Source organism: Caretta caretta, chromosome 11 (assembly GCF_965140235.1).
Source record: "Caretta caretta isolate rCarCar2 chromosome 11, rCarCar1.hap1, whole genome shotgun sequence".
In the NCBI taxonomy this organism is placed as follows: Eukaryota; Metazoa; Chordata; order Testudines; family Cheloniidae; genus Caretta; species Caretta caretta.
Window position 1 is genome coordinate 10,687,446 of NC_134216.1, and position 13,578 is coordinate 10,701,023.

Here is a 13,578-nt window from a genome sequence, read left to right on the forward strand (position 1 = left end):
TGGCTACAGCTGCTCCCTTTTAGGTCCATTTGGTGCAGTCCTCTGCCTTTTAGCAAGTTGCTAAAGCAACATTCAGTTGGGCAAGATTTGGCCACCACCACTTTAGATTGTAGCCTGACTTTTTACACCGTGTAGTCCATCTTTACGTTGATACATTGAAATCCCATTCTGAAAAGAAAAAAGAAAAAAAGGAGGAGGAGGACCCCAGTTTTCTGGAACCATCCATGAAAGAAAAAAATATAGCTAATATAAATGCTTTGTTGCATATTGGAAATTAATAGCAGCTCCTTTTTATCAAATACACGTTGTCGTAGTTGAGCCAACACAGATTGTGGACAGATCTGCAACTTTTGGTCTTATAAAAGAAGCCAAGGTTTCCAGAAAAGATCTCGCTACACCAATCTGCTTTGAAGTACTTCCTACAATCGTGATAATCTGTTCCAGAAACTGGTCAGAACAGAAAGCACCATTTTAAAGCAGCACATGAAATACATTTCCAAAAATGCTTTCAGTTACCCCTCAACAGCAAATGTGCTTACTTTTTCATCTGGGAAGGCTGGCTGTGATAAACATGCATTCCCCCCGATCTATTGCCTTTTAATAATATCTATCAACTCAGTTGTAACTGAGAAACATGTTAGCTTTGCTATTTAAAACTAATTGGAGACACCTAAATTATGCCATTGCATTTTAAGAGAGACCCTGTCAGGTTAAAAATTCAGGATCAAGTCCTGCCATCCTGACTCAGACAATACTGCGATTTCAAAAGCAAGGTGTGCCTAAGTAAGAACTGCAAGATCTGCACACATTTAAAAGAGCTCAATCCTGTTCTCATTTAAGTCAATGGACACTTTACTATGGATTTCCACAGATGCAAAATCAGTTCCCTCACTTATGTTACAAATAACACAATTATATCTGTAATAATTTAAGACAAACCTTACTTTCAACTCCTTGCACTGCTCATATAGGTTTGGTTTCTGCTATCCTAACTCAGGCTGAAAAGAGCTTTACTACTCTAGTAGTCCCATTGGAATCAATGGGCCAGATCCTCAGAGAATATAAGTTGGGGTAGCTCCATTAAGTCACTTAATAGTTAATTTGGTCTACTTTGTGTATGAAAGTACAACTCAACACAAAGAAGAAAGGCAGAATGTGGATCTTGATCTCCCCCCCCCAGGCCCCTTTCAGTTCCATCAGTCTGGCCAGCGAAACAAACAAGACTCATCCATTTCACTTCTGCTTCTAGCCCATTTCATAACCGGGTCTCAACCTTAAATGTTTGTGGTGCTTGTACCTCTCTTTTTAAAAAGCCTGTTTCCATTGACTTGTTCTTACACAACCTAATTTTGGAGGGCAAATTTGACCTGACAACATCCCTATATAACCCTGTAACAGATAAGCCAAATACTTTTTAAGGACATATTTGTGTGACACTATAGGCCAAACTGTTCTCTGTTACTCTGGTCCAACCTCAAGACACCAAGGGGTCATGCCAGAGTAAATGAGAAAAGAATTTGGTCTCTAAAGCGTTCATGGATCTCCAAGTCCTTTGAGAGCTCTGCAAAAGGTCAGAGTACCATGCTGCCAGAAAACAAGAAGTTTTCATTAAGTGATAGCATCTTCCTGAACTTAACACTGAGACTGTGTTACTTAAAGGAAGGTCGTAGTCCTTAGGCACAGAGTTATCACAGTTTATGCCAACCCAACCAACCTAACCTGGTATTAGATTCATAACTTTGCTTGATCCTGTAAAATCTCCTTCACTGGTAGTCTCATTGAAATGAATAAGGCTTCATGCATAAGGACAGACCACTCACAGGAGTCAGTTTTTGCACAAACATGCCTTGTTTCCAATGGCAGCATGACTCATGCTGCCTAGACATTGAGACTCAATCCTCATTTTACACTTTTGTTTAAAATGTCTTCTCCTGAGTGTGCATTTGAGTACTCTTCAGTAAGAGGGTATGTTTCCACGGCTGGAAACAGATGCTCTCAAACTTCCCCATGTCAAGCTCTGCTGATACAATCCAGTCCTGATTTACAAACACTTGCCACTAGCCCAGTCCATCCCCTCCTATAACAATAGAAGGTGGTTTCCCAGAGATACTCCAACTCTTCCCCAGGCAAATGCCTCTGCATCTTAGTCCAGACCTGCTGTTCCATTCTTAGACCTCCAATGCCAATAAGCCCCAATCTTGACTTACAACTTCATCGTTGTACTAGTCCTTACCTTGCCCCCCAGCTCTGCTAAAGCACCACCGTCTTGACCTGCAGCTCTTTGGTATTCCAGTCCTCCCCACCTCCTACAGATCTGCCACTACACCTCAGTCCTGACTTTCCGGCAGCCTCACTGCGATTTACTGTAGGTCAGCAGTTTTCAAACTTCATTGCACTGTGACCCCCTGCTGACAAAAAAAAAGTTACTACACGTCCCCAGGAGAGGGGACCGAAGCCTGAACCAGCCCAAGCCCTGGGGCAGTGGGGCTCAGGCATCTGCTTCAGGCCTGGCTCAGAGCAAATCTAACACCAGCCCCGGTGACCCCATTAAAATGGGTTCATGAGCCACTTTTGGGTCCCAACCCACAGTTTGAGAACCACTGCTGTAGGTTATTTATCAGAGTGGTGAGAAAAAGCACATTATTTCAGGAATCAGACGTGTGGTGTAACAGTGAATCCGTCTCCACTGCAACAACAAAAAGACACAGCAGCAGCTCTCAGAGCCCAGGTCAACTGACTCAGGTTCGCACTACAGAGCTAAAAATAGCAGTGCAGACATTCCCACTTGGGCTGGAGCTCGGTCTCAGAGACCCACCCCCCTTTCTGGGTTTCAGAGCCCAAGTGGGAATGTCTACACTGCTATTATTAGCTCATAGCACAAGCACAAGTCAGTGGCCTTGGGGTGCTGAGACTCGCTGCCACAGGAGGTATATTTGCAGTGTAGCTGTGCCCAGCAAGATCTACTGATGAAAACAGCTATCTAGGTTTATTATTAATGGTAAAATCTTGCAAATCCCAATTCACATGTGGATTCCTTACTCACAGAAGTAGCCCCAATAAAGTCAACACGATTGCTCACGGGTATTAGTTATGTGTGCCATTCACAGGTTCAGGCACTGGGTTTGCAATGAACAATTTTAGATTTGTCACCCCTATGCACACTGTAGTCACGGAACTAGAATAGAACAATCACTTTGTCCAGTTGTCTTTTTAAGTGATTTAGCATTTTGGATGCCTTAGCATTTCAACTTTACACAGGTTTCAGAGTAGCAGCCTCCGATGAAGTGAGCTGTAGCTCACGAAAGCTTATGCTCAAATAAATTTGTTAGTCTAAGGTGCCACAAGTACTCCTTTTCTTTTTTTGAACTTTACACAGTAATATTTGGCGGGGAAGGAAGGCATTGTAGCTTTGGCCTTCTTAAAATTAACTCACGCCAGCTATTCTCTGAAGCACCATCATCATCTGTGTAACTGTGTTCAAATGAAGAATCAATAAATAAATATGAAGAAGAAATTTAGGGAAAACAAAGTGCCATTAACATTGCAAGAGTATAATGAACTCATAATTCTCAAAGGCAACACAGTGAAACCCGGCTGCATGAAGCAACCAAAGACAAGTAAGTGTACAGATTTCATTCCAAATCTAAGTTGTTTTAATATTTCAAAGACACATTAGAGGGATCACATTAGCAATACCATGATGTACGGTCCTAGACAAATACAGCAGATAGCTGGTAAATTACTCTCCTGGAAACAGTTTCTGTTGGTTAAGAGAGGACATGTTAAGTTTAATAAGATGTTATTTACTTGGTTTTATTTTAATTAAATCTTTATATATCAAGAATGATCCAGTCCTGCTTCAAAATACTGGGCCCAATTCTGCACACCTTTACCTAAGTGAGCAGCTCGCTCTCTCTCTCTCTCTCAAGTAGAAATCCTATTGATTTCAATTGAATTATGTGGGTGAGTAAGTATTTGCAGGATCATGTTCATTGTTTAAAGGCACAGGACTAGAGTTCTGATCCAGGAAAGCACTGAACTGAAGCACTGACTCAATGGAACTCAAGTATATACTTACATATGTACGTATTTAAGTACTTTCCTGAACTGGGGCCTAGGAATCATGCATTCTGGAGTCTAAACTCATCTCTGCCAGTCACTCACTGTGTCCTTTGGCAAGCCACTTATATTTTTGAACCATCAATGGGAGGTCAGACATCATAATTAATTATTGGTATTGTGGTAACATCTAGGAGCCCCTGCCATGAGTCAGCATGCAACTGTCTAGGTGCAGTACACATATATACCCCTTGACCACTTCATGCTACCAAAGTATTTCTTCCCCATTCATCATCACTGGTATTCCTGGCTACATGTAGAATACTAAATTCATTATTTTTTATTTTAGATATTTAGTTACTAAGGAATTATATAATAATTAAGATGTCTTACTACGGATAAGCATATCAGACTCAAGACAAATGCCAAGTCTCGTACTTAAAAAAAAAAAAAAAAAAAAGCATATGCCCTTGAGATATACAGTGAACCCTGGAAAGGTCACATTGTGGAACGTTATATGGACTGACAGAACATTAATTGATTGTCCAGTATAATCCATCCGATTAAAAAACTGTCTCTCATTATCATTTACAATAACGGTAGAAAGGGAGGTGAGGTAGGAGGGAGAACCTGCGATCACATTAACAAACTTTTGAGACCTGGCCAATTCTCTTCTCCCCTCATACATACAGGATCAATTAGAGTCTCTGCATGCGTCTGTGTCTATTGCATCGTTCCTTCTAGCTGATCAGTCCAGAACGAGCCCCTAGCCATGTCCCGATCTATCGTAGACCAACGTTTCATTTTATGAGGCAAATAGGCAATCTAAACCATTTATGCCTCACCTGGACACAGCACAGCAATTAAACCTGGACAAGAGGCCATCCTTATTCAGCAACCTCCTGTCTTTCATATAGGCAAGAAAACAAAACAAAACAAAAATCCAGTTTCAGGTTGACCAGAAAAGAATTTGAGGGTGGAGGGGAAATTTTGGGGGTCAGTCCCCAAACTGAGGAATCAAGTTATTCACTCTGTGCACTTTAGTATATATGGTATCTGAGAGACAATTCCCACCTACCAAATCAGGGTGCTTCTGGCATACGGTCTTGGTTTCAAGTTCATATTGTCTCTGCCTCTCTCGGTCTTCAAGCATCCCAAAGCAGTCCCAGACTTAAATCCCAAACCTGTACACTGATCCCAGTATGGGCAGCCCCCTGTGCTCACTCAGAACCCCTTGAAGTTACTCTACACAAGCACTGAGATCCATCATGGCGTGGATTGCACCCTCAGCAAGTTTGCAGATGACACTAAACTGGGAGGAGTGGTAGATACGCTGGAGGGTAGGGATAGGATACAGAGGGACCTAGACAAATTAGAGGATTGGGCCAAAAGAAATCTGATGAGGTTCAACAAGGACAAGTGCAGAGTCCTGCACTTAGGACGGAAGGATCCCATGCACTGCTACAGACTAGGGATAGAGTGGCTAGGCAGCAGTTCTGCAGAAAAGGACCTGGGGTTACAGTGGACGAGAAGCTGGATATGAGTCAACAGTGTGCTCTTGTTGCCAAGAAGGCTAAAAGCATTTGGGGCTGTATAAGCAGGAGCATTGCCAGCAGATCGAGGGAGGTGATCATTCCCCTCGATTTGGCATTGGTAAGGCCTCATCTGGACTACTGTGTCCAGTTTTGGGCCCCACACTACAAGAAGGATGTGGTAAAATTGGAAAGAGTCCAGCGAAGGGCAACAAAAATGATTAGAGTGGTGGAGCACATGATTTATGAGGAGAGGTTGAGGGAACTGGGATTATTTAGTCTGCAGAAGAGATGAATGAGGAGGGATTTTATAGCTATTTTCAACTACCTGAAAGAGGGGGGGGGTCCAAAGAGAATGGATCTAGGCTGTTCTCAGTGGTAGCAGATGACAGAACAGGGCGTAATGGCCTCAAGTTGCAATGGAGGAGGTTTAGGTTGGATATTAGGAAAAACTTTTCCACTAGGAGGGAGGTGAAGCACTGAAATGGGTTACCTAGAGAGGTGGTGGACAGGTTTTTAAGGTCAGGCTTGACAAAGCCCTGGCTGGGATGATTTAACTGGGGATTGGTCCTGCTTTGAGCAGGGGATTGGACTAGATGACCTCCTGAGGTCCCTTCCAACCCTGATATTCTATGATTCTGTGATTGTACAAATCCAGCTGTAGAAATGAGGACTTTGTAAAGTTCTGATCCTCCTTTATTAGGAAACCTGTTATTCAACCAGTTTGTTTTCTGTCCTCTGAGTGGTTCTCTAAGACAAGTATCTACCCCTGTGCCATTAATAACTATTATGGTAATTTCATAGAATCCACTATTTGACCAACATGTTAGAACACTTTTGGTACCATATAAGCAACTTCCTTCTGTTATGTTTTGAAAACTTTAAGTAAAATTAAAGCTATTTTTAAGTACCTTGCATTATCTTTGGATTAATTATTAAATGAAAATATTACCATTAAAATGAAGCACATGGAACATATTACATCTATCACAGCTAAAAAAAGAACCTTAAGTCTATGAATGGATGTAATTCATTCATTGATACATGCCCCACAACTCCTCCAGGGAGTTTCACAAATTCACATCATCTGTCACAGAGCCGGATTTTTGCATCTGAATCTGTGTTAGATATAAAATGTGTAAAATCTCATGTAGCCAGACACAGTTCCCTCTTGGCTACCCAATACACATCTTAGGAAGCATAAATTATTACAGAAAGTGGTCTGGAATAAATTACACTGAATAAACTGATTTCGGATCCACCTGTTTCAGCACGTAGCAAATGCATTTTGCTAAAGCCGTACGCTTTTGTTCTAACTGAGGTTTTTTTGAGAATTGTGGCATCAGCAATCTGGAAGATATGAGAGTTTAAAAGGTTTGTAATTTTTGAGAATAGCAAACTACTTGTGGATCACCCACTTAGGGCCCAGTCCTGGAGTCTTTACTCACATGAGATATAAGCTTCAGTGGAACTGCTCCACTGAGCAAGACCCGTAAGCAGCATCTATGCCAAGAGCCCGATCATACTAGATGCTAATCACCTCCTACAAAATGCAGAGACACCTAGACCACCAGTAAAGGAGGGCCCATTGGCACCTTGAAAGATCCAATCATAGCACACTATTTCAAATTTTGGAAACTGTCTCAGGGATCTAAAAGCAAGATCAAGCCCTTGAAACTCAACAAAATATCTGGCAGAGACCAAATACATTAATTACAACGATTCTGAATTGTAAGCTGTTGCATTCCAGCTAGTCACATGAACAGGAATGTTGCTGCACAATGGATAAACCTGAACCTTTGCAACTGGCGCATTGCATTGGGAATCAATTTTTTCTGCCTCCTTCAAATAACCTTACAGTCAAAAGTACATTATATTTTGAAACTAGCAAGTATATAGGCATTTAGTCAGCTGTATGACACAGGGGAGGGGGGGAGCCCTTGCTCATTCTGCAAACCGCTACTTAATGAAAAAACAATCAGAAATTACACAGTCATCTTATAAATGCTCAGTGTGGTCACAGTCAATTTGGGAATTAAGCTTAGCAATCGGCATGATTGTTCGAGATCTCATTTAAAGCTCGCTAAAATAAATAATGAAAAATACATAGGCCCTTATCCAACAAAACACTTACGCACCTGCTTAATTTTAAGCAATTGAGCAGTCCCATTGCTGGATGGGGTCCATATTCTATAACTTGGTAACATATTTCATGCATAATTACCCAACAGATTTATACAACTATGAAAAAAATAATTTAGATCATAGACACACATTCCAGAACAATGTAACAGCTCCAACCCATCAATGTTTATACACTGGTCAGATGACGTTTATTAAAAGCATAGAATAATTTATATGGTCATTGAAATTTGCAAATTTCTTTCTCCCGGTGTCGGACATAGACCTAGTCCAGCAAAGCACTGAAGAACATAGGTAGCTCTCTGAGCCTGTAGGCAATCCCACTGAAGACAATGGGATTTCTTACATGCTTAAAGTTACATGGGTGCGTAAGAATTTTGCTGGACTTGGTTATAGGACTTGAACCTGGGATAGAGGTAAACAACAAGGATAGACTACTCTACATGACAGTGAAATTATAACCAAGGTAAACCCCCCAATCTTCCACCAGTATCCATAATGTGCAAGGCGCTGTCCACAGAAATAGGAAGACATTGTCCCAGCCCCAGAAAGCTGCAGAAATCTTTCCTTACTCAGGTAATACTCCCATGAAGGCTAATGAGAATTTTGACTAAAGACAGAGAGACTGAATGCATCTATCACATGCAACATGTAGCTGCCCAGAAAGAAAGAAAGAAAGAGGGGAGCACAGAACTACAATATATCCATATGCCATTATGTTATCATACCTTGCTGTATAAGCGTGTTTGTTTTTTCTTAGAAGGGAAACAGATTATTAAAAAAAAAAAAACTGGTATTTTGTTCCCACTACTGGCTAGATATTCTAGAATGCAATCTTCACAGTTATGTTAAATGTTACAGTGGCCAGCTGAACAGTGCTGTAACACTTTGAGATAGTCTCTTGCAGTAAATCAGAATAATGCGAGTTGGAAAACTGCAAATTCACCACTGCACAGAGGGTCAGCGAAAGGTCTATGTATCTCTTAAGCAATATTTTGAGATCTTCGTGGAACTTAAGTGCTGAATGGGGCACAGGGGCAAACTTTACCTTGAGAGAAGCTTTCCAATTATCTCCAACCTTATCTATGCTTAATTTTAAATAACAAGCTCCACCTTTTATTATAACGTATCAAACTGCTGCATTTTGTGCTTCATTTGTAAATAAAGTCTTAAGAAACATAAGAGAAATATTAAAGGCAGATTGTCGACTTAAACTTGGCCCAATTTTTGGGGGGAAAAACAACTCTTTCTCAAACCCAAGACTGATATAAATCATGGAATCATTTCTAAGATGTTTTTTAATAAATAAACATTCCACTTCATTATTGGAAACCCAAACAGTACAGCCTTATGAACCTTGGAACCAGCTATAAAACATATGTAAAAACTAGCTTGATTGATTTTTTTCTTTGTCCAAATTGAGGAAAATGCAAAAATTAAACAAAAAGAAAAACAGTGACGTACATTTGGATTTGTTTGTCACTTTTAATTATCTAAAAGTCCTAGTAACAGATAAATGTGTATTTGCCGACTGATGCTTTTATACTGGTAGTGTTCCTTTAACACTGAAATATGTCACATTCAGTTTTAGAGCAAAAAGGTATGTAAAATCGTATAAAGACTCCAACTATGTAAGTAAAGAAAAGGTAAAAAGTATTTAATGAACTTTTAAAAAACATTCTGTATGCCTGATCAATATATTTCCCTAGGCTGAAAATAAATGAGTTCTTCTAGGAAGCGAAGGACAAAACAAAATGTCCATTTCTCTTTCTAGTATGAAAAGCAGTGATATAAATGCCCTCAAAGTAATTTTAATTAACTGTAGTCCAAACCTAGGGCTTGATCCTGCTCATGGAGATCAATGGGAGTTTTGCCTTGCCATGGACTTCAATAGGAGCAGGACAGGGCCCCTGTAGCTGGTGTTTTCATAGCTGTCAGCCTTCTTAATAGGAAAAAAAGTGGCTTTGCAACCATATGATATTATTTTTAACCCAAAACATTTCACTAGAGAAACTTAGGCAAGTTACAAACCAACCTAGTCATAAGCTTGCTACTTCATGCTTCAAATATTTTTACTTTGGGGACATCTAACAGTGAGGGCTTTGATCATGCAATTTTTACTCAGGTAAGTAGTCCTAATGACCGTCAGTGGAACTATTCACCTAAGTAGGGGCTGCAGGATCAAACCCTAAGTTACCAGGTACTGGTAGGAACGGCAAAAGTTAATGCCTAAGGCAGAAATTCAAACGCACAGTTCCAACGAGTGGATTTCTTTGTAGTATTGTTTGATACTGCCCCCTTTTGCCCAACAACAAATCAACAGCCTAGACTCCAGACAAAACTTTGCATGACATGCTATTGTTTTCAGTAAAACATGATCATGCAAATGATCTCATTTAACCCTGACATTGCTGCAGCTCGGCGCTCTAAAGAGAGATTATTAATCCGGGCTACATAGCACTGCTGTTCAAACCTCATTTAAAACCTGGCCGCACTCTGCCAGGCAAGATCCTTTTAAAATAGAAAACCCTTCAGCGATATTCTTCAAGAAAATTTCCTCCCCCGGACAAAGGGCCTGGGGTCCCATCCTGCTTCAATTTAAAGTGATTTAAATGGGAGTAATACCTGAGTAAAGACTGCGGGAACTGAACCCCAGCTCACCACGTGGAGCGGAAAGGGAGCTCAGGCAAGACCAGCAGACCTTTTGAAATTAAGGGCAGGTTTTATTTTATTACGAAGCAGCTACGTCCCAAGACACCCGCAGTGTCCATCAATCTGTGGGCACTTCCAATTCAGCCATCCCTGGGCTATCTTTTTGAGGTTGTATATATAAACTGGTGGGGCCACCTTGCTGCAAGTCATTCCCCGTGCCCATTCCCCTTTGCCCAGGGCCCCCCCGCTTCAAGCTTTTGTCTTCCGATCTGACCTCTCTCTAGCTTGCCCCGTTTCTCCTCTCTGGTCGCCCCAGCGCTTTCTGGGGGTCATACGAGGGCAAACGTTGTCAATTGCCCCAACCGAACAACAGGAGGGTGGGACAACAAACAAAGCCAAGACCCACATTCTGTATGGCAGGAGCCCCCGGACTACTTCAGGATTAACACATCCCTGACAGGCTGAGGACAAAAAACTTAATCTCTTTAAGGACAGAAAAGGGGGAAATCGCCCCCCTCTAAAACAGCATAAGGCATAACACGCACCGCAAAGGTTCCCTACTGTATTCTGCTTTATTCATCACTCAATCCAGTTCTGGAAGGACAAGTTTTAGCCGGAGAGTTTAGAAGAAGGAAAACATGCATGATTCAAGCAGCTGTTAAGAAAAAAAAAAAAACAGCTATTTTAAAACCCTGAGTAATCTGGTTAAATATCAGCAGGATTTTCCTTCTTGCCACCCGCCTTTCTCTCTGCAGTTTTAGACTAGAGTTTTCTCCCTTGGGTACCTTATAAATCAGGCATATGGCCAAGTTAGAGCTTCTCCGGAGGAACAGTAGTTTGTTCCATCTATGCGGTCCCCCCTCCTTCTTGCCTTTATTCGCCCATCTTTTCTAATGAAAACAGCAACAACAACATTTGCCATCCGTTCAGTAAACAGATCCTGAGAAGGGGGTAGGTGGAAGAATCACAGCCCAGTTATAACTTTTTGCTTTAGTTGGTTTCTCTCCTGTTTGCAGAGCAATCGGCCCAGGGTATCAGCTTGTATCTGAACCCACCCAAAGGCGCGGAGATCAAACCTACTGCAGCCTAAACAAGAGTTTGGGCAAACAAAGATAAACAAGAGCGTGAGCATTCTTCCTTTAGTACAAGCTTAAACTTCACCAGAAGCCCCCCACCCCCATAAAACAATTAAAGGGAATCTCACATGCTTGCAGGTGGTTTGTTTTTTTTAAGTGCAGGAAATAATTTAAAACCCCAAACAGAGCGAACAGTGTACAAGGAACCATATAAGTGTCCTTCTCCCCAGTTACTTCCCAGCAGCGATCTAAGCCCATAAATAAAGGGACAGGTTTAATAACAGAATAATGTGGACTTGACAACCCCTTTAAAATATCCTCAGACTCCCCCCCCCCCCTTCCTTTGTTTGTTTTCTTTAAGGAAACTAACACTGTCTGGGCGCTTATGCTCCCCGTCAGCACCCTGTGGCAGGTGGGAAATGCCGGAAAATACAGATCAGCAACTTTTGGTGGGTGGATGGGTGTGCGTTGGCTCGGCAAAGATTTGTTTTAGGTTCCCCCCACCACCTAAATTTCCAACAATACACGAAACCAAGGAGCCGTACAAGGCTGTACGGTTCCCTCTCCCCCTCCGCTTTTGATCTTCATCAGGACGTGAGCTGAACGTTAATGGGCCACCCCTACCACAAAGACAAATTACCATCGCGGGGGGGGGGGGGAGAAATCATTCATCCCCTTTTCCTCCACGGTACCGCACTCCCCTCCCTCCCCCCGACACACCCCCCCCTCCCGCTCTCTGCAGCCCTGGTGAGCGGATTTAGGGGGAGAAAAAAGAAATCACTTCCACAGCCGCCTCTCCTACTTAATTTCCTCTCCAGCGCTCCGGATCCCCAACTGCAACCCCCCGCCCCCAGCCCTACAGCCGCCGGCGGAGAAGGAGAAGTGAACAGGGACCGCAGAGCCCCGAGACACCCCCCCCCCGCCCCCCGTACAATGCATCCCCCCATCACCTCGCCTCCCCTTCCCCGGGGCGCCGCGAATCGCCTCGCACCGATCCCTGTTGCTGCGGCAGCCGGAGCCAGAAGGAGGTGAAGCTGCACAATAGCTGTTCTCCAAAGACCCCCCCTCCCCGCCGCCCAGTCCGGGTTTGCGCCGGCTTCGCCATCCTTTCTCCTAGGCACAGCCCCCCCCTTCTCCCATTCACCCCACCTCCACCCCCGCACGCACTGAAGTTGCTAAAGTTTGCAACTATGCCCCCTCCACACACACACACACATCTCCTTTCTCACCTAAAAGAGACAGCGCGGGGGCAAGGAAAGGGGGATAATCCCCCCCACACACACCCACACCCATTGGATGGCTCGTACGGACTATTGCGGGGGGGGGGGGGCAGTCACTCACTTGCACATCTTGCTCTGGATCTGCAGGGTGCGGGGGGGGGGGGGGGGGGACAGCTCAGGCAAGTCCACCGCTTCTCAGCCACCCGGATCTCCCAGGCGAGAGGCTCCCAGCAAGATCCCGGCGGTCGGCAGCGGGTTCCCGGGAGTGAAGTCGCCCCCGTCCCTCCTCTCGCTGCCTTCCACCCCGGAGCAGCCCGGCAGCTGCTATCAGGAGCGCTCCCACTCTTCCCATCAGGGAGGAGGAGAAGGAGGGGGAGCCAGGGGCTGGCAGCCCCACTCACACTGATGTCAACTAATATATTCAAAGTTCAACAGGGCATTTATTTACTCGCAGCTCCCTCTCTTCCTTCCAGCACGCACAGAGCCCGGCTAGAGGATCCGCTCCCGCCTCTCGCTAGCGGCTCGCGGGGCAGCCAGCGCCTTCCTCCGTAACCACCCTCCAGGAACCCGGGCTCCCGTGCATTTTAAAAAAGCTTGCAAGCGAGACCCACGTTAGCCGTTTGCACTGGGGCTCGCTCGCCTCTTTAATAAAGCCGTTGCAATATTTGTCCTCGCCTTGTCTGGCAGGCACAATGCCTGCCTTGTGTGCGTTTGCTGAGGAACTGTTTCTCACGGGCTTACCAACTGCATAGCTGGGTATTTTCGCGTGCAAGCAGTTTGCAAGCCTGCGCGGTGCAAGAGTGAATAGCCGAGGGCATAATACAAGCCCCCGGCTAGGAATGTTTGCATTTAACCCTTTAGGCGCGCAGCATCGTTTGCTGCCTGGGGAGGGGGTGG

At 43.8% G+C, this 13,578-nt stretch overlaps 1 protein-coding gene across 4 annotated transcripts in view; it reads right to left on the minus strand.

The window, feature by feature from the left end:
• Positions 1-13,450, minus strand: part of SEMA5B (semaphorin 5B) — a 362,762-nt gene extending 349,312 nt beyond the window's left edge. For 2 of the 4 annotated variants that reach the window (XM_048869810.2, XM_048869809.2), the window contains exon 1: positions 12,803-13,450. The gene's annotated coding sequence lies outside the window, so the exon portion shown is untranslated. Of the gene's footprint in view, positions 1-12,411; positions 12,502-12,802 lie in introns of those variants that run through there. The other 2 variants (XM_048869807.2, XM_048869808.2) reach the window with 2 other exon arrangements.
• Between the last annotated feature and the right edge of the window lie 128 nt (positions 13,451-13,578).